The sequence below is a fragment of the Hoplias malabaricus genome, chromosome 14 (genome assembly GCF_029633855.1).
Source record: "Hoplias malabaricus isolate fHopMal1 chromosome 14, fHopMal1.hap1, whole genome shotgun sequence".
Taxonomy (NCBI): domain Eukaryota; kingdom Metazoa; phylum Chordata; class Actinopteri; order Characiformes; family Erythrinidae; genus Hoplias; species Hoplias malabaricus.
The window spans coordinates 37,487,783-37,507,967 of record NC_089813.1 but is presented as its reverse complement, the minus strand read 5'-3'; the positions used below and the strand labels follow the sequence as shown (position 1 = coordinate 37,507,967).

The following is a 20,185-nucleotide window of genomic DNA, read 5'->3' as shown; positions in this document are numbered from 1 at the left end:
TGAGGAAGTTTGGAAAAAAGGGATGTTAAATAAAAGGGTCACATGCAGGGACACCTCACTGATAAAGCATTCATTAACCTGATAACAAGATAAACCCACATTAAGCTTCCTCCCACAAAAGAGTTTGTGAGTGGGGCTGGGCTGCGTGCCACAGTGGAGGGCCTGGTTTCTAGGTAGCTCTCCAAACACTCCAATAATCTCCTTCCCACTAGGCAACAATACACTCAGTAAACGACTGCACCGGGCCAAGCAAACACACCATGGAGCCAACACACACTCCTCATTTTTCTTAACTACCTTTCACAGTTGCTTTTTCCACTGGTTTAAAAGTGGACAAGATGGAAATAAAAGTTCAGCTGTAACTTCACTATGTCAACAACTGCTGAAGCTCTTCAGCTGGGATCAGCTGTAAACAGAGTAATTGTAGCTGTAATTGTACTATATTTAAGCACAATTGTGTTAGATTTGTATTTTACTTGACTATGACTGAACTCGAATGTGTTAAATTTACTTTTCATTTTTTTCTGTTTTTATCGGCAATGTGCAGAATTTAAAAATATAGCTTTTTAACTGTTGCCAGTGCAACATTAGCGGAGCTCAGCACGCTTGGATGAGAACACTAACTGCCTCATTCCGCTGTTATCTAACCGATTCTTACATTAGCTATGCATCATGTAGAGTGACGAGGGGGAGAGAGCTGACTATCACCCACTCAGGAGTAGAGCGAGGCCTGCTGTTGATCTCTCCTGCAGGGGTGGGCGATACAGCCCTAAAATAATATCATGATATTTCAGGGTATTTTGGCGATAACGATATTCTTGACGATACGACAAAACACTGAGTAATACTTGCATTAATTTTTGTATTCTTTGCGGATAAACGACAGTTGCATTACTGAGACTTTCTTTCTTTACCTGAGTTCATTTTATTGGCTCCATACTTTCACTTTGAAGAGAGCAAGGTATTGAAAGTGTACCCTACTTTAACTTCAGTTTCTGCACACTTACTCAACCCCTGGATGTATGAAGGAGTATGAAGTGAAATCTGACCAAAATAACTTATAAAATGAACACTAACTTTAACGCAAAACACCCAACTCTTCACATTAAAACCAACTTTTCTTGGAAATGAAACATTCAACACTACATTTCTGATGATCAGAATGAGCTCAGGAGCTGTCACGCTGAAATTCAAACACTGCACACCTTCCTGCTAAAGAACGCCATGGAGTTTCCCACTGAGCTCCTGTTTGTGTGAAAATCCTCACCCCTAAAACTGAGCAAACACGACTATCAGCTCAGTCTAGTAGAAGGCCAGCTCTGAGCTCATTTCTGAGGATGCACCCCTTCAGTATGTGATAGTAAGCTCATAATAGCTTCAACAATGCCTCCTGTTAATCACATGTTGACACAGTCAATCATGGTCTGCTGGTTTTACAAGTGCCAGTGGGCATTTCTGGTCAGTCCTGTATTTGCTGGATCAAGTCCAGGGACCGGTAAAGAAAAATTCATTCACGGCTGACGTGCCCTAGAGCAAGGCACCTATCCCCAAAACTGATCCCCGGGTGCTGGGGTGCTCACTAGTGTGTGTTTGTGTGTTCACTACCACAGATGTGTCAAATGTAGAGAAGCAGTTTCCTTAACGGGAATCAATAAAGGTGTTTTTTCTTAGAAAACAAGTGAGGCGATTTACTTTCACAAGTTCTCTGTCCTGTCCTCTGCACAGAGGCTACGAATAGACTCAGAATGTGAAATGAAGGTTGCTTAACTCCGCTATAGCCTCAGTATTTCAGCTGACACAATCTGGCCTGAATAACACACCTGAAGTCTGAAATAACGAAGCTCTCGCCAGGACTGCTGCCCTTGGGGAGGGAAGTGAGGGAGGCTGGGCATCCTAAAGGAGGAGGACTTTGTACAGATGCATCCGCAGCTAGTAGTTAGACAAACAAAACAGTGTGTCATAAAAGTCAGCTCCTACCCTGACACACATCACAAGAACACCCAAATATCAATTTTAAATCTTTCAAGGCCATTTATATGAACACTAAGCTTCTTTTGAAGCAGTCGTTTTTGTGATGTCATAAAAGCCCAACATGTTTATATATATAAGCACCTATTCAGCCTACAACAGTTTAGCTTCACACTCACATTGGAGTTATTAGAAGTGTTCAGGTGATCAAACAATACCAGACAGCCAATCAGAACAGAGGCTATTTACATATACAAGTCTTTGAAGTTCTAACAAATACAACCTTCAAAAGTCCAGATTTCAAAATGTTCAGAAACACAGACTACGTGTTTAAACACAAAATCATGATGCAAACCCAGATCAGATGTTTTTTATTTGACACCACAATCACAGAAGGCTTTAGATATGTAATCAAAGGTCTCTTTCTGTACTTGTTTCTGGCTGTAAGAACACAGTCAATCTCTCTCTCTCTCTCACACACACACACACACACACACACACACACACACACACACACACACACACACACACACTGTAACAACTGGTCAGTTTTCAACCATCAACATATGATCAACTCTGGACAAGTAGCAAGTATGAAACATCTTAAGCATTCACATTAATATAAGGAGAATAAAACTAAAGCTGTATATTTATATCAAAAATTGAAGCCCTGAAACTTTATAAAACTATATAAAATTACAATTTTTGATTGTTTTTAGTTTCTACATTTCCCCATTTTCTAAAGTAAACAGGACATGACAGAAGTTGATGTGAAGATAATCTGAGATTACGTTAATCTTAACTAAACTTTGTCTTTAACGATATGTTATGACATGAAGTCATTCTGATAACCCACCTTTGCCCGTGCACTGACAATTAAAGAAGTTTTCTGAAAGTCATCCACTGGTCAGTAGTTTGTGTGCAGAATAATTCATGCAGCTGCTCCATATGTTTCTGGTGCAGACCTAAGTATAACATGTCATTAACAATTCCCAAAAAGTTCTGAGTACTACCCAATGGACTTGTCCTTTCCGAGCAAAAGTAGGTTTATATTGTCAATACACTTAACCCTTACCTTGTCACTTCATTAAAAGCCAGTGCTCTTCAGGTTGAGAGAGTTCAGACAAAGCTCCGAGTTTATCACTCTGCTGTGCCAGGAATCAACCCCTTTAAATTCCTCAGAACAGGTAACGCAAAACAAAAAGCACAAACAGCGCTCAGCTTCTCGGCACAGAAGCATTCCCCATGCCTGAAACCAAGTCCACTGTAAACGCAAGAAAAATGTTATACTGTGAAAATAATTTTAATACGTGGAGCACCCCTCTTCAGACACAGCACTGAGCCATTCCAGCTCTCACTTCTGAAGCCGAGAGACTGCACTGAACGAGCCGCTGCCACGGACCAAACCATTCGCCTCGCTCAGAGGGGGAGACGTTAGCTAGCAGGAGTAGTCCATTTCACATATAAACTTATATCGTATACGCGCACATTTAAACACACACAACCAACTATATATATCGTTATTTAATGTGGTTTATCATTATGTTATAAATGATATTAATACGTGTTGTCATTCGGCTTGAACACTGATTTGGTGGCGTCTGTTTACAGTAGGAATCAGAGTGGGCGACTCGGGCTTTAGCCACTTTAACGTTTCCTCAGAACTCTTGGTTTAAAATCAACATTTCCAAGCAAGGAGCTGAATAATATCCGTTAAATTTTCATATGTAAAATTTAGTTTGCAGTACTATCTAAATCTTATGGCACATTTGTCCCAATGATACTTTTATACAGCAGTAATTCTTATTTTCTATAATTATCTTGAAGGAGTTAAATGCTAATTTTTTTAAAAATAATTGTCTATAATTTGTATCATGAATCATTTAGATATTTAAAAACTTTTTAAATATATTTTTAATATATATTACTAATTTTAAATATATAACTAATATTTTAATCAGGTTTACATTCAGTTTAGGAATAAAATCCTAAGTGGATTGCCATATTCCTCTTCAGTAAATTAAAAAGTTTAATTTGAATAAAGTCAGAGTTGGAATAAAGAAAGAATAAAACTGAACTGAATGGAATTAAATTTTTAGGGTGAAGAAGTACTCATTGCTTGGCTGCACTTATAAACCTTAAGTCCTTCGTGGTAACTTAAATGCTAATTCTCTTCATATTACACCAGACTAAGATTAATCTAGTTACTGAAAAACATAGAAACCATGTTTCGTCCACTTCAAATTATTCTGAGGGATCAAGGACTGTAGGCTGATTTGCAAACCAATGGACACAAGCACTGCTTCTATCTGGATACCATTCTTATGTAAAATATTGTCATTTAAATGGATCAGTCCTCTCTCCTGCTCTGGCGGTAGCCTATTATATAAAGCATAAGGAAGGTTATGGTGCATTTCCACTAATGTTTTTTAAATATCTGCACAAATAAATGCTTAAGATGTGAACATGTGAACTGTTTCAGAGTGGTTTGATGCAAAAAGCTCCATTTTAGAGAAACTCATATTTACACTGTAAAACATTTCTTGTAAATTTTACATTAAAATACTGGCAGCAGAGTTCCCAGGCATTTACTGTATTTTTACAGGAACACTACTGTATTTCAAATTTACAGCATATTACTGTAATTGAGTAATACAATAATTTATTGTAAATACTGCAATTTACAGTAAAATAGCGGCAGCAGGGTTCCCAGGCATTTACCGTATTTTTACAGGAACACTACTGTATTTCAAATTTACAGCATATTACTGTAATTGAGTAATACATTAATTTATTGTAAATACTGTGATTTACAATAAAATACTGTAGCAGAATTTACAGCAATTTTTTACAGTGTAGAATAATTCACCACAGATATTGAAGGGAGCTAGAAGTCTTAATATTTAATGATACTCAAAGCGCCATCACAGAAAATGATCACCGGAATTAGTTATGAATGCAGTGTCTAAAGCCCAAGGCATTGTTTTACAAACATTTTGAAACCTTTTTTTTTTTACTTACAATATTTTAAATATGACAGACGCTCATACCGTAAAAACATCTCTATCCAGTTTAACATAATTGACAACCCATTTAAAACACGTAGGCTCGCTAGTGGCTGCTGACAGTAGACATTACACCCCACAGTTCCTACTGCCACCCCTGTGAAGAAACTTCTTTACTGTGCAGTTTCACATCAAAAACTATCTGAATGACTTTGGCTATATTTTAACGATTGAAGTACAGAAAGGTTTTTTAAAATTCTGTCTTGTGTGCCATGACTGAGCACCTCAGTTCTTCAAAAGCACATTAAAATAAAAGCAACCTTGTCCTTTCTGAAACAGGGAAGACATAACACCATTTTTTAACAGAAATCATGAGTCTAGAGCATGTGGAAAAGGTCTAGGATTCATTTTAAAAAAGAGAAAAAAATGAAAGCGTAAGCTGTATTCTTTGAAACGAATCTGCTGTGGCTATATCAGTGTAATCAAATTTGTCTCGTAAACAACTAAAGGCTAAGGCTTTGGGTCTTACGTATGATGGAGGTTTTTAGAAAGACTCTGCTTTGCTGATTTTCATCAATCACTAGGACATGTCTCTCTCTCTCTCTCTCTCTCTCTCTCTCTCTCTCTCTCTCTCATCCACTGGCATAACAGCGCACATTTATCATCAGGTGAAACCACAGCAAAGCCATATGATTAAGTGGGAAATAATGTTGATTGTATTGTGGCCTGCGTCCTGTTGGTCATCGAGGCGGCTGGGTAGCCTAGTAGCGAGAGGCTGAAGACATTTTCATCTGGGAATTGCATCAGAGCAGAGAGCTACAGTTTAATTTGAGCATGGATTTGAATGGAGGGAAGTTCAGCTGGGGAGCAGAACAGAGTGCATCTCCGGCCCCTTCCTGGAATTCTCCACGGCCATAACAGAACATTCTCACACACAGGAGAGACACAGGAGAGAGGGGAGAGAGAGAAGAAAGAGAGAGAGAGCGAGAGAGAGTGTGTATGTGTGTGTGGGAGAGAGAGAGAGAGAGAGAGAGAGAGAGAGACAGAGGGAGGTTTCCCTGCTGTGTCTGGACTCCACCATTCACCCATCAATTACAAATCCATCACTCTTCAGTGTTGACCCTAAACAACCCTTCACCTCCCACAGCAAATCACTGCTTCTGCAGTTGTTCAGTTAAAACAACATCAATTACATAATTTCTGAAATAGACACTGGGCTGAGTATTTCTCTCAGATATAAGTCACAATACTAAAGGGCAGTTATATTATGAATCCCCAGTCCTGTATTTTGAGTGAATATGAGCCAGTTTGGGTCAGTTTTAGTCCTGTTAAGTTTGGCTCTGACAAATACTTCTTAGACAGTCAGGCTGGGAAATAATGCTCTGTTTGGAACAAGAAGGGAACTCTTCCTCAAGGCACAAGAACAGAGAGGAAGTGTATAAACATGCTTTGGCAATTTTGTTCCCTAGAATTCAACCTTGAAACTGTGTGTCTTGAAAAGTGTGTCTGTTAAAACGCACATCTATAAAAGAACGAACATGAAGAAACTGCCCCTCTGTTTTACAGGGGTCAGGTCACACTGCTGGTCACTGTGTTTTCCGAGGCTAGGCCAAACCACGAGACCGGAAGTGTCCAACAACGCACTTCAAGGAAAACGAAAACAGTCCTCTCTGTGCCTTTAAGTCCCACAGCATGAGAGAGGAGGGGTTAGAGTGGGGAGAGTCGTGGTGACGGCGAGAGCCAAATGGAGACGTTTGGGTTATTTACCATCTGTTTAACAAATCGTCACATAACACACTCTCCTCCCCCTCCTGTTTCTCACAGGTGTTTAGTATTAGTCCAGGCCACAATTGCATCTCTGCGCTGACCCCACGCCTGACCCCAACATTTGCTCCTCAAATTCAACAATACGAGAGGAGACTGCTCTCTTTCTCTTTCTTTCTGTCTCTGTTTATCCGCTGACAAATTGGACGAGTCCAGGGAGAACACACAGCAGTCTGTTCTCTGTGTGGGTGTTTGATATCAGCTCCATATGTGAGTATTACACACTGTCTGCTCGCATCCTGTCACCGAAGAGTAGCGAGAGAAGTGAGATTTTCATTCTTTGGGAACAGTCCTCAGATGGCAGGGGGTATGAACCAACGCAATACAGGAATAACAACAGTTCTGTGCAAAACACAGAGACCGCCCTTCATTTAAAACAGCATAAAGGTACTAGTCCATAACAGTACAAAGTACAAGTTATTCAGATTTTTTTAGATGTTTCTGAAGAGATAACTGTCTCTTTTACACAAGTGAGATGAAAATCAATGGCAAACGAAGCAAATAAACAGTGCTCTAAATCAGGAATACATGACCGAATTTCAGATAAACTACACTTTAAAGGCATTTTTACAAAATATTTTTTATAAAACCTTTTATAAAATTCAGAAGATGTTTCCTCATCATTCGCTAGCTCTGAAATCTGTTTGTGTGCTCAACACCGGTCTAATGTGTTTATATATAGCCCCAGTGACTGTGCTATGCTAGAGATACTATGCTAGTATCTCTCTCTCTCTCTCTCTCTCTGTTCATGGCAGAGGCATCTGAAGTATTTTTAGACAACAGTAAGAACTCCAAATACTGAAAAGCACGAAACAAGATGAGGATATTGCTCTTTTCCAGCTGCATAGGTGGATAATATTCACTTATTTTTGCTGTCTCTGATCACTTAAGGTGGAAATGTGTCCAAACGCAGGAGACGGCTAACTGCATTAGCGGCAGTGCTACCAAACTAAACAACTCCATTTACAAACACTGAATAAAACCTTACAGACAAGTTACCCTTCAGCCACGTACTTTCCCCTGAAACATACCATTCCACCTTAAAAGACGTAGAGCTTAGAGCTGCATTTCCCCACAATTGTTGATGTTCCCTTTAAGACAATCTTGAGCAGACAGAAGAAAAACAACTGCACACTCGCTTCAAATCTGAGAAGATCCACAGATCTCGGTGACCATCTTTTCACTGTGAGACCCTCAACACTATGGATCTGAAAGAATGTGGAGTTATGAAGCATCTCTTACTAAGAAAAGGAAATAGAAACAAAAGTAAATATTTGCAAATCATATAACGAAAATGCTGATATTATTTTAGAAAAAATGACTGGCCGCCCCAGAGCTCATGCCCCAGGATCCCTGAACGTTTTGCCGTACTTGGATTGTAAGAAGCAGAAGATGAAAATGCAACCAACTTCTAAGACTGAACTTTGCAGGAGTGTAAAATGCCCCTCCAGATTTGGAAGGACATTAGTATTAACATTTATTTAAAGCACTGTCCTTTCCAAAGCTGTTGTGTAAAAGCAAAAGACCAATTCAAGTCCTGTGCTACTGAAAATACATGATGATATATGTGCAGTGTGATGGTATTTGCTTTAACACACTCTCTCCGTTTTATTTCTCATTTATAATCATAGACTGGGTTTTATGGCTAAGATTTAAGTGCCGAGAGTTACGCTCTTCGTGTTCTCAGTGTGATTCACGGGAGGAGATGGAGTCCCAGAACAATGTGTGCATTCTGTAACAGAACCTGACGTTTATGGGGCTTAAGACAATTGCTCCATATGAGGCAATGGCACAAAGGGCTGGAAGAACAGATCTCTGAAAGATGGCAGCGGGGAGATCTCAGGCTAACAGCTGATTCTGACACGTTTAATGTTTTACCTTTCATTTGCTGCCAGTTGGCTGGCAGTCCTGTAATCCAGAGAAAACACTCACAGAACCAGACCCCCCCTAAACCCCTCCGCACTAATCCACAGCTTGTTCAGACTCGCAGAGAGCAGAGCAAAGGACTCTCGTATTCGGCCGTGCCATACCAGTGGACACACTGAAGAAAGAAATATAATGCACTGATTCAAATGATCTTGATTCTTAAACACTTACTGTCAACAATAACAGCCAAACCGAGTTGATGTATCACATTTGCTGCTGAATATTCAATGCATCACTGCGTCCAACATGTCCATAGGGTCCTGGCATATTAGAAAATGTGGATGGTATATCAAAATGAAGGCTGTATTTAAGGTGTGTGGTGTGTCAAATTTCTGTTCTGTGTCTTAAAGTACACGGCCAAAAAGTTAATTAATGTGCATCTAAGAGAGCCACAGGGAGGGGGCGCTGTGAGAGCTCATTAAAAGCTGATGTCAGACTCTGAAAATAGGATAAACACAAACCCAGTAGCTAATACCGCTATTATTTTCAAACTTTTCTGTTCCTCAGGAACCAATTGCTGAATGTGCTCTCTCAGAAAGTTTTTTTTTTTTTTTTTTAAATCGTCAACACCTGTGTCGGTGTGCACTATTGGACTGTGCTGAGCTGAACTGCAAGTGTGTGTTACTGTGCAACGGTAATCTAACGTTCATGATTGAACTGTGTTAGAGTGGTGTATGTGATCCATAACTAATCATCCAATCAATCACATAACCTCATTAATATCCTCATGGCTGCATGCCATCAAATCCTCACAGCAATGCTGCAACATTTCTACTAAAGCCTTCCCAAAAGAGTAGAAACTTTCACTGATGCAAAATGGAAAACCGTATGAGAGCATTGCCCTCTGTTCTTGCAGAGAAGAGACACAATTGTCTGGTGACACACATTCTTGGATGTTCTGGAGATAACACCTGAGAGCAGTGAATGGATCCAGAACCCTCCAGCGAGTGAGCAACGTGTAAAATAATTCCTGTGGAGATACAGGGTTTCATTAAGGCTGCTTTGAAAGAAGTGTGAATTAGCAGAACCTATGCCACAAAGCTCTGTGCTCACACATTACAGCAGGGCCAGGGCGGTCATAAAATGTGCCCTGGAGCAGAGGACTTCAACTTTCTCCACCTTGAGACTCACCAAACCACAGAAAATTACCTAGTGCTCTGGATGTATTCCACATTTTATACGTATCTTGTTTGAATCATGTTGGGGACCCATTCTGGGGCATGAACTGGTTCCTTCAGGGACTACAGAGTTGATTTACTTTAATCTCAGGTAAGTTACACGTTATATTTTTAATGTAAAAATAATGAAGTATCCTTGTTGTTGATTCAATGTTGTTGATTTTTATGACATCATTAGATTTGGCCAGAGGACTTGCGTTTTCCTTTTTCTTGGTTCTTTCCAAATTTCATCAACTACACGTTGATGGTCCCCTCACTTTAACACTCTTAGACTCACTAAGGGCTGTTAATTAACTGAGGAGCTGAACTGTGCAGTTTGGAGCAGAGAGATGTGGTGATATGTGCAGGGCACTGGAAAATCACGGTCCTAAATGAATATAATTTTAGGATCAGAAGCTGATCCTGGATCAGCAGAGTCACTGTGAGAACCAGGTGTTTGCCTCTGTTCTTAGCACTACTTATGGACTGAGTAATAAAGTTAGGCTTGGGCTGAGCTGATGGCTAAGCCGGGTCACAGGGTCGCGGTGTTACAGTTGTATTTCCTTCCAGCAGTACACTGTTCTACACACAGGATGACAGACAAACCCAAAGTCATCTCAACAGCCATCAGCAAAGCTTCCTCCACTTCCTCCAAAATCCTGAGTCAGTGGGAGTTTTACACGCTCCGTAATCAACACTAACAACCTCCGAGAAGATTCTGGGAACTAAAAATATATGTCTCTAATGTTTAGTTCATTATTCAACAGAAGCATTACACTTGGTTCAGTAAAACTTTATTTACATTTTAGCTGGAAACAGGTGGGTTATGGACTTACTGAAATGTTTCCAATGTTCCAATTAAAACATGTTTATGTGCACTGGTTTTAGTTTATTTCAAATGTAAAGTTACATACAAGTCCCGGTACCAATTTAGAAGAAGACTACACTTGTAAAGGTTTATAAATAGTTTGTTAATTAATCATTATTAATTAGGTTGTAAATGCATTAAGTGAATAATAATATTTTATAACACAGTGACCTGCTGTCTGCCAACATCCCAATTAATAACCATGCAGTAAACAGATTTTAAGACCATTTATAAACCTGTATATGTGCAGTCTTATTTTAAAATTCCCTTTAGAATGTATGCTAGCAAATGTATGCTAGCAGACATTAGCATTTAGCAAGGTTTGGTGTTTATTGAGCACAGATACAAGGTAAATTCACAATGCAGTGCCATATCTGAACAGAGACGACTGTCTAATGACTGTACACTCTTCACTCTGTGGAAACATGGGTTCAACCCAAAGCACTGTGAAAATGTGAACAGTGAAAGTGTGAAAACTGGCACTGCTGGTTAGCATGACATCATCTTCTGGCCTTTATTTACTGTCCCCCACTTCACCATCACAGTTAGATCAGTGAGGAGAGTCATATCCCGTTGCCTTTAAGATCTTTGCATTATTTTATTAATTTCTGTCAGATGCACCACAGCTCAGAAAACAAACTGATGTATGACATTTTTTAACATGTTCAAATCAAATTGAATTGGTTTAACACTCATGAATATGTAAAACCAAAATGTAAAATGGGTCATTAACGTTTGTACAGGCCATTTTGTCGTTTTGATTGTTTTTCCTGATATTTCCTGTTTGATTCAGCAGATGAAGAGTAACTCAAATGTTTAGAAGTGCATTCCCTGTAAAGATCACGCATTTTTATTTGAAAAATCAACAAATTGGAGTTTTAACACCGTACTGGCTGAATAAGAGCTGTTCTCTCCTGCTGAATACTTCGAACTGAATTTATACAAAGTGCATACAATGGAATTAAGTGATTACATAATCCGCTGGGCTCCACTAAAAAAACCTCAACTCATGTCTTCGGCTCCTACAATGAAGCTTAGCCAGAAAAAGATGGGTTAGTCCCACTTTAGCCTTCTGTCCCCTAACAATGACTCATGACATCAGCTCCGTAGCAGGGCTCATTACAGTCGGAGCAGTCCAGCCTCTCGCAGCCAACAGTGAAGAAGCAAATCTTAAGCTGCTTGTAGTTCAAAGCGTTTTGAATAAATTAGGCTGAGGATAACATTCATGCAGCTTGCTGGGAGTTGACTGGAGGATCACAGGGTTTTCGAACACTCTAGTTTCAAAGTAAAGGACACTCTTCCACAGCTCAATTTTCCCTCTTTCTGGAAACAGTAATGAATTCGCTGTAAGATCGTGTACTATTAATATTTTAAAGGAAAAAGGTATTAACAGTGGAGCTCAGATAAATCTCAGCAGGATATTAATTAGCTAAAATGATTCAGTGCAGAGGGGGACACACCACTTCTCTGTGCTTAAAGCAAACTTCAAGAGCAGCAGAAACTTTTGGGTTCTTTGGCTGCCTCTTTGATTCCTAGCGATTTTGTAAGAACTCAAGAGGAGGAGGTTCCGCTTTCCTCAAAGTGTTCCCCAATCCAAGCATAAAATTGAACTCTTTCAATTTTTTCTGGGACCTTTCAATTTTCTCTTTCAAAAAAAAGTCACTGTCTTATTATAGCCATAGATTAAACTCTTAAGGTCCCAGAGCTGCTGCTGTGTCTTTTGGTGAACTAAATTAGCTCATTAGAAGATTAAATGGAGAAGCGCTATCATTAGACAGCTGTCAGCAGCCCAGCACTAAACACACCCTGGGCTACGCTTCACCCAGCCACAGAACATCAGATGATGAATATTCAGATACAGCATGGTCTGTCTAAGCGTAAATGGAATCCATGTTGAGTACTTTGTAGAGAAATGGCCATTTTTGTGTCATCGCTGAGAAGTGTTCAGAAACTGTAGATTCCATTTTCACTTTGAAGTAACACTTTGTGGAGTGTAAAATGTAATTCTGGCCTTACACTAGCATTTAAATATTGTTATTTAGCTTTCAGCTGTTTCACACTCTTCTTCAATTTGCTTTGTATCAAACAGAGAGTTCCACTCACAAACTTAATTTTAAAAGAAGTTAAAAAAGACACTGTTAACTTCTTAAAGCCAAAAGCATCATTTCCCCTGGGGATCAATAAAGTATCTATCTATCTATCTATCTATCATATAACACATGATTTTTGGAGGTGGCTCTTTCATAATCTAATGTAAATAAATACATGGAATAAGTGGAAGCATTGTCAAACATTTACCAAACCATTAGAGAATTGTTGCTATCATCAGGAAAACACAGGAGAAAATTTAAAGGCTATTTTTTGTGAAACTAAAGCAATTCCAGGTATGATTTGAATGGTGTTACTTGTAGAAAAACTAAGTGTTTTTATTCCATTTCATTTAATTCCACTTTTTGTGGTTTTTTTTACCACCAGTATATCCATCCATCCATCACGGTGGGTCCAGAGCCTACCTGAAATCATTGGGTGCAAGGCGGGAATACACTCTGGAGGGGGTGCCAGTCTTTCTCAGCACACACTCACAAAGGGCTGGAACACACACTCACACATTCACTCACACACTCACACCTACGGACACTTTTGAGTCCCCAATCCACCTACCAACGTGTGTTTTTGGACTGTGGGAGGAAACCGGAGCACCCGGAGGAAACCCACGCAGACACAGAGAGAACACACCACACTCCTCACAGACAGTCACCCGGAGGAAACCCACGCAGACACAGAGAGAACACATCACACTCCTCACAGACAGTCACCCGGAGGAAACCCACGCAGACACAGGGAAAACACACCACGCTCCTCACAGAGAGTTACCCGGAGGAAACCCACGCAGACACAGGAAAAACACACCACGCTCCTCACAGACAGTCACCCGGAGGAAACCCACGCAGACACAGGGAGAACACACCAAACTCCTCACAGACAGTCACCCGGAGGAAACCCACGCAGACACAGGGAGAACACACCAAACTCCTCACAGACAGTCACCCGGAGGAAACCCACGCAGACACAGGGAGAACACACCAAACTCCTCACAGACAGTCACCCGGAGGAAACCCACGCAGACACAGGGAAAACACACCACGCTCCTCACAGACAGTCACCCGGAGGAAACACACGCAGACACAGGGAGAACACACCACACTCCTCACAGTCAGTTACCCGTAGCCGGAATCAAACCCACAACCTCCAGGTCCATAGAGCTGTGTGACTGCGACACTACCTGCTGCGCCACCGTGCCGCACCCACCAGTATATGAAATTGTAAAAAGGTCAAAGAGAAGAAGAGAGTAATCATGGGTCAAGGATCTCTGGAGCAGTGTTTTTCATCGGCTCAATGTTTTCCTGAAAAATTCTGAATAAGAAAGAACTGATGCAGTGACCTAAATGAAAAATATATTGGTAAATGGCTAAATATGATGTATTCAGAAATTATATAATCCAACATTTAATAATAAGTTGTATTGTATTATTATATTGTTTCAGGCTTTAAAGGGTTAAGACATTATTTAGTTTAGATTTTTTTTTATTTTGTAAGTCAGATTGTGACATAAATGCTGCACAGATAATACACTCAGTTGGACTTGTTAATCCACTCGTCCAATTTACCGAAAAGAAACAATTTGTTGAGAATACTTCAAACAGGTCTTGAGCTTTGAAGTGGGAGAGGGATGGCCTTCTTGTTTCGATAAGAAGAAAAAAAAAGACCCTCACGGCTGTTCTCCTTGTGTCTCTGCACTGTGGACTTTATCCGACCTTCATCTCCAGACTGAGACAAAGACGAGAACATCTACAGCCCACATCAGGCTCCAGATCGCAAGGACACGGCAAGAAGCTCGGATACAACCTACAAACTGAGACGCAGAACCTCCGAGTGCAGACACGAGGAATTCGGCTTGTAAGACATTAACGTTTATGACCGAACCGCAGTTGAACTATAAATACCCTGAGCATGGCACTTTGATGGAGGGTGGCAAACCCAGGCCTTTAATCAAAAACAGTGTATGTCTGTGAGTGTATTTAGCTCCTTGTGGGAACCATTGGTGCAGGATGGTAGAAAAACACCACGTTACTAACCCTAACCCAAATCCAGATAAAGTTAATGCTGTGTTATTTCCTGAAACGTGAACGTCCTTAAAAGGCTCCTTGGAGCCACCGTTCACTACTTTTTGCTCTGACATTTGAGAGGCAAGACAGACAGGTCCCAGACCTCAGCATCACGGAATGTGATTGGGAATGTCTGAGACATAAGACGTAGAAAATGCAACCAACGTTCGAGACTGAACTGTGGAAGTGTGAAAAGACATTCTGCAGACTTTTCAAAAAACAACAACAACAACAACAGGAAAGAATGGACGCTGTGATAAAGGCACAGAGTGGACACTGTAAACACTGATGGCTGTTTTGACTGGAAGGTAAATAAATGAAGGGTGGTCTTTGTTGAAGCCAAGAACTATTTAGGAAAACTCCATTTGTACACTTGTCGGCATTGCACAGCCCTACACAGAAAGCAAAGGAAACACCCCACACAGACTGGAATACATGTGTGTGTGTGTGTGTGTGTGCGGCGTTTCGCAGTGCAGCTCGGCACAGCTGCAGCAGATGAAGGGAGTGAGGTCTGAGAGATAGCCTCTGAAAAATAACCCAAACACTCCGCAGCAGCTTCAACTTGTCGAGACGTGCATTTCTCGCCGAGTTCTCTGAGCAGGAGCTGCATGCAGGGTGCAAGCAGAAGGCACACACACACACACACAGGGTTGAGGGGGGTGGGTGGGGGGTCTCAGGTTCAATCACTGAGACATTTACAAAAAAGCGCTGTCTGAGGTCCATTTACACACTTAGCAATAGGACACTGGTCTGTTTTAGGAGGGGGTCTAATTGAGGGTATGTTTTATATACAGTACATCATCACTGTCCAGTGAAGATCATGTACATTTAAAGGAGAAGGAAAAAAGCCTCCAAAATGGAGATACATGTTTCCAATTGGACAGAGACGATGTGGCCAAAAGTTTGTGGACATCTGCTTAGCATTTCTTCTAAAACCGGCCTGTGCTCCTGTAGTGAGGCTATAGACACCGGACCTTAGCGTATGTGTCTGTCTTTCATTTATCTATATATCTATCTATCTGACTCAATCCCGATGATGAATACTCAGCCCTCTTGTCCAATCCTGGACCCCCCCCCCTCCTCAGCTCACGAACACACACCTGAGCTTCATCTGCCCTCAGAAGGTTTAAAAACATGCAGCAACTGGCTTCATGTCTCTGAAAAATCACACATAACTTGCTTTCAGTGCCAGGTTGGTTAGTGCGTACGACGGGGGAAATCCCAGCAGTGAACTGGGAACTGCCCTCCGTGAACCCCGGGAGATCGCTGGATGGAAATGAAGAAGAAAACCTTCTGCTTGTTGGAAAACACATGAGAAACGACACAGGGCAGAAAGAAGGAGGAGAAAAGTAAAGTAAAAGTCAGGACGGCATGGTGCAATGCAGCGTGGAGCAGACCCAAGAAAGGACAGAGCGAGGAGAAGTCATTAGTGGAGGAGAGAAGTAGGACAGCCCCACAACAGCCAGGGTTTACTGTTCAGAGCTGGGGAGTGACAGGTTGTTTCTATTATCCTGAGCAAACAAACCTTTACTGCATACTGCCCCTGTGTGAATAGGTTTGTAGACGACTCTTGAATCAGTGAATTGTGCAGTTTTAAAGACAACTCCGCTGTGGATAGAGCAACTGAATCATGCAAACACAACTCCCTGAGAAAAGCAAGTGATCATAAGGTCACACAGGAGCGTGACTACATTCTCCAGAACGTTGGAGCTCGCTTCAGTACCTTGGGATGAGTCGGAGAGGTGTTTGTGAACGAGAACTCATCACCCAGCATTCGTCCTGACCTCACTACGGCTGTCGTCAATATTACATTACAATATGTGCTTGCTTCTCAGAGTGGAGCCTGGAGCTGGTCTTGCAGAATCACCCTCAGTGAAGGGTAGGTGAGGGTTTGAAGTGCAATAGCGCCCTCTTTGGCAGAGAGGCGGCGGTACAGCAGCAGTATGAAGCACTTTTCCAGGAGGTGTGAAGAAGCCAAGACTTTATATATAGACCACCACCTGCCTTTTCATCTCTGACGTTTTCTCACACCGTAGATAAACAGTGGTAGGCAAATTAAACTAAATTAAACCTACACTACAAATGGCCACAAAAGAGGAACTGTGTGAGTGTAGATGAGTGTGTGAGTGTGTGAAGTTGAATGAGAAGCAGCTGAACCTGGATCTACTGGTATCCAACAGCATAACACAACCCTGTGTTCAGAATAACAACAGCAACAACTGTCTCCAACATGAAAGGCACTCAGGCAGCAGAGAGAGTTATCCTCCACACGCACTCAGTTATGAGTCTGTTCTCTTCTCTCAGACATAAAGAGAAACGTCGGCTTTCACCTCGGCAGAGAGGTTCAGGCCGATCCCATCACTGCTTTGAGAGAAAACAGTGAGTAACAGCTTGAGTTCAAGGCCAGGTCACACCAATAATCATTCTTCAGTCTCTGTCAGTGCTCTGCACAGTGCTTGAAGGTTCCTCTGACTATCCCTACACCCATTTCTGACATTTGTATAATCTCCAAAAGCCCAATGCCAAGTGTCGGCAAGAGGGGTATAAACAATTCTGTACTGGGTGGGGAAGCAGTAACAACTGGGCTGAAGATCTAAACGAAGGGTCTCAACAAGGAGTCTGTCCCTCCACTGCAGTAGCCACTGTTTCTACTGTTCTGGGAAGGCTACTTTGCTAGAACATTTCTGTAAGGATTTGATGGCATTCAGCCACTTAAATGCAACATCAACTATTCTGGGGAACTGCTGCTCTCTCTGGTTTGTTTATGTTCAGAAGCTCTGCATTTTTTATGGTGGAAACGTAGGTTTGAGGAACAAAAATGACTATTGTTTGTTTTTGGCTGAAGTTTAACTTGTCGGTATGTTTTTATGCACTCTTTGAAATACCACAGAATCTCATTTGTAACTCGAGTTTAGTTTTGTAGCATTTTCAGTCTGTGTTTAGTTTCATACAGTCAGTGCTCTCCCGAATTTTCAACATATGAAACATCATCTGTTTTCATGCATATCAAATGTTGCGCTGTCTAAACAACTCCAGATGCCGCTTCTCTGCCATGAGCAGAGAGAGAGAGAGAGACAGAGAGAGAGAGAGAAAACCTATGTATAACAGGCTGTGGTGCTTTTTTTTTTTTTACCCATTTCCGGACACAGGGCTTCGTAAACACATCAGAGTTGTTTGCAGTGTGTGAACAGACTGGACACACATCCTCTGAAGTTTGTAAAAAGTGATATACACCACTGCTCCACGGTCTGATCCTGGGGCGGGGTGGGGTTTATATCCCTCTAGCCCACATTTGGCATTGGGCAGTGTACTTTTTACTGATGTGGCTAAAGAGTTCATGGGGAAACATTTCAAAATAATGAAGGAAATTATCTATCAAAACCCTACTGAACAAGTGTTTAAACCAGTGGTAGTGGTAGAGAGAGAGGAACACCCACACATACACTGTGGTAGAGAAAAGAGAGAGAGAGAGAGAGAGAGAGAGAGAGAGAGAGAGAGACCAACACATACATACACTGTGATAGAGAAAAAAAAGAGAGAGAGAGAGAGAAACGAGAGAGAGAGAAAGAAAGAGAGAAAGAGAGAGAGAGAGTGAGAGAGAGAGAAAGAAAACGAGAGAGAGAGAGAGTGAGAGAAAGAGATACTGTGACCTTTTACACCCTCTTTTATTTAAACATATTTTAAAGAACAATTCCAACATTCAAAAATTTAAACTCAAGAAAAAAATAAATAAATAAAAGAAGGACAAGATAATGTGTTTATACATCCCCCCACACACACAAAAGAAAGGGTCAGAGAGAGAGAGAGAGAGAGAAATAGTTTTATCTCACTCTGAAGTCTTTTGTGAATGTCACATTTCTCTTCCTTTCCCCCCTTTCTCTTTATCTCTCTCTCTCCTGTCCTTGACACTGCTGCAATGCTTTTTTTCTTGCCTCAGCTACAGTCACCACCCACAAACCTTCACCAATGACTTCCTGAACGCTCTTCTCCGGAGAAACCAGCAGCGAATGAACACAGCTGAGAAGCATCCATACACAGCAGTGTTTTACAGCCTCCTTTCACATCCCTCGCGCTCTCTCTTTCTTTCTCTCAGGCTATTCCTCCTGCATTTGACGTCCTTGCCCAGCTCTCCCCAAATCTCTCTCTCTCGATCTTTCACTCACTCTCTCTCTCTCTGTACTTGTCTTATCCTCTTACTCTTTCCAAATCCATTCATCTCTCCTTTCTCTCACTGTTTTTCACCGAGTTCTCCCTTAATCTCTCATTCATCTTTCCTTCTGGCCCTATTCAGCTTCTTTAGTCCTCCTAATTTCCCCTGACCTCTCTTAAATGTTCTCATGCTTCTCTCTCTCTCTCTCTCTCTCTGAGAGAGAGAGAGAGAGAGAGAGAGAGAGAGAGAGAGAGAGAGAGATACTCTGGCTGTGTTTGTTTTACTGTGTGACCTATATTTTTCTGCTCGAGTGAAGCTCACAGATCAGTCACACACTCCGGCTTCTCCCTAGCGTCACAACACACACACACACACACACACACACACTACAGTCAAACAGCAACGAAAAAAAAGAGAAATATAGAGAGAGAGAGAAAAAAGAGAGCGTGAAAGAGAGAGTGAGAAAGAAAAAGAGAGAGAGGGAGGGAGGGAGTGTTTGAGAAAGAGAAGAAGACAGTGAGTCGGGCGAGAGCCAAACCGCTGCATGGCAACAACGCTGAAAATCTCCAGCTAAAAATAGTGGCATATCGCAGCCTGGCACTTCCGCCTGCGCAGCCAATAACCTTTCACCCCTGGGGCGCAGGCGGCAAGGGGAGGGGCCTGGCAGTGTTTGGGTGTCCGACCCAGACCCGGAGTCTGAACTGAAGTGACGAGGTCACGCCCTCCATCCCCATGCCAACCACTCGCTGCGAACACAGCAACACAGCACACTAGCACTCAGGCTAATGCTAACCCAGAGCTGCTCCACTACACTCTCTCAGACAGTTCCCACACCTGCACATGGGCCATCATTAATCCCTTACACCTGCAGAGAGCATCTTTAATATTCCAAAGTCCAAAGCACATATTTAACTCCTTCAACTTAAAGAGAGCACCTTAATCCTCAAAAGGCCAGAGAGCAGCTTTATCCCACTAGCCTCCAGTGAGCATCTTTTACCATGTAAACTCCAGAGATTAAATTTAACCCTCTAAAGTCCAGAGGGCATCTTTAACCCTCTAAACTCTGAAGAGAATCTTAATCCTTTAAACTCCATAGAGTATCTTCAGCTTTGAAATGCTAA

At 41.5% G+C, this 20,185-nt stretch overlaps 1 protein-coding gene across 2 annotated transcripts in view; it reads right to left on the bottom strand.

Moving 5' to 3' along the window:
- ccdc120a (coiled-coil domain containing 120a) overlaps positions 1–20,185 on the bottom strand; it is a 67,335-nt gene that overhangs the window by 32,299 nt on the left and 14,851 nt on the right. Inside the window, exon 1 of one of the 2 annotated variants that reach the window (XM_066644324.1) lies at positions 3,044–3,305. The exons of the other annotated variant lie outside the window; for it this stretch is intronic. The gene's annotated coding sequence lies outside the window, so the exon portion shown is untranslated. Of the gene's footprint in view, positions 1–3,043; positions 3,306–20,185 lie in introns of those variants that run through there. 2 annotated transcript variants of the gene reach the window in all.